This window comes from Elephantulus edwardii, unplaced genomic scaffold (genome assembly GCF_000299155.1).
Source record: "Elephantulus edwardii isolate Elephantulus edwardi_28Jun2011 unplaced genomic scaffold, EleEdw1.0 scaffold00153, whole genome shotgun sequence".
NCBI classification, from domain to species: domain Eukaryota; kingdom Metazoa; phylum Chordata; class Mammalia; order Macroscelidea; family Macroscelididae; genus Elephantulus; species Elephantulus edwardii.
The window spans coordinates 172,320-173,821 of NW_006399903.1; positions in this window are offsets into that span (position 1 = coordinate 172,320).

Genomic DNA, 1,502 nt, shown 5'->3' on the forward strand with positions numbered 1-1,502 from the left:
ATTCAATACTCTTCTCCAGCACCACAGCTCAAAGGCATCAATTCTCCTTCTATCCTCCCTAGTCATTGTCCAACTCTCTGATACATAACAAGTGATTGCAAAGACCATGTATCAGGCAAAGTGATTGCAAAGGCCTGTATCAGGCGGACCTTAGTCTCCAGAGAAACACCATTGTTCTTGAGTACTTTAGAGAGGTCTCTAACAGCAGACTTTCCCAACGCAATATGTTTTTTGATTTCCTGACTGCTGGTGCCAAGAGTGTTGACCGTGGAGCCGAGCAAACGGAAGCTGTGAACAATCTCAGTCTCTTCGCAATTCATCCTGATGCTACCACTTGGTCCAGTGGTGAGAATCTTTGTCTTCTTGACAATGAGCCTCAGTCCATAATGAAGGCTGCAGTCCTTGACCCTTCGCAGCAAGTGCATGAGGTCCTCCTCAGTTTCAGCAAGCATGGTTGTGTCATCTACGTAACACAGATTGTTGATAGATCTTCCACCAATCCTGATGCCACAATTCTCCTCATAGAGCCCAGCCTCCCGGATAATGTGCTCTCCATACGGGTTGAAAAGGATTGGAAATAGGACACATCCCTGGCATACACCCTTCCCAATTTTGAACCATGCAGTGTTACCCTGCTCTGTTCTGAGTTCTGCCTCTTGGTCCAAGTATAGGTTTCACATTTCCACGATTAAATGTTCTGGAATTCCCATTCTTATCAGAATCATCCACAGTTTGTTATGATCCACACAGTCAAATGGCTTTGCATAATCAATGAAACACAGATAGACATTCTTCTGGTATTCCCTACTTTAAGCTAAGACCCATCTAACATCAGCTACAATATCCCTAGTACAACAACAGCTTCTAAACCCAGCCTGGACTTCTGGCAGTTCTCTGCCGATGTGCTCTTCCAGTCATTTTTGGATAATCTTCAGTAGAATCTTGTTTGCATGTGAAATCAATGATATTGTTCTATAGTTTCCACACTCTGCTGGGTCACCCTTCTTTAGAATGCAAACAAATATAGATCTCATCCACGCAGTTGGTCAAGTGTTTGTTCTCCACATTTCTTGGCACACTTTGGTGAGCACATCCAGGGCAGCATTCGTTAGCTGAAATATGTCAATTAATATACCATCTATTCCTGAGGCCTTATTTTTTGCTATTTCCTTCAAAGCAGCTTGAACTTTTTCCTTCCTCACCGTAGGCTCTTGCACGTATGTTATTTCATTAAATTATCCTGTGTCTGCCAGTTCCTTTTAATACAGTGACTCAGTATATTCTTCCCATCTTCATTTAATACTTCCTTGATCATTTAATATTCTGCCTAAAGCATCCTTGATTATAGCAAGTCAAGGTTTCAATTTGTTCTTCAGTTCCTTGAGCTTAAGAAATCCTGAGCGAGTTGGTCCCTTTTAAATTTTCTGACTCTAGCTCCTTGCACATTTCATTGTAATATTTTGCTTTGTCATTCCATGCTGCCTTTTGGAATCTTCTGTTCA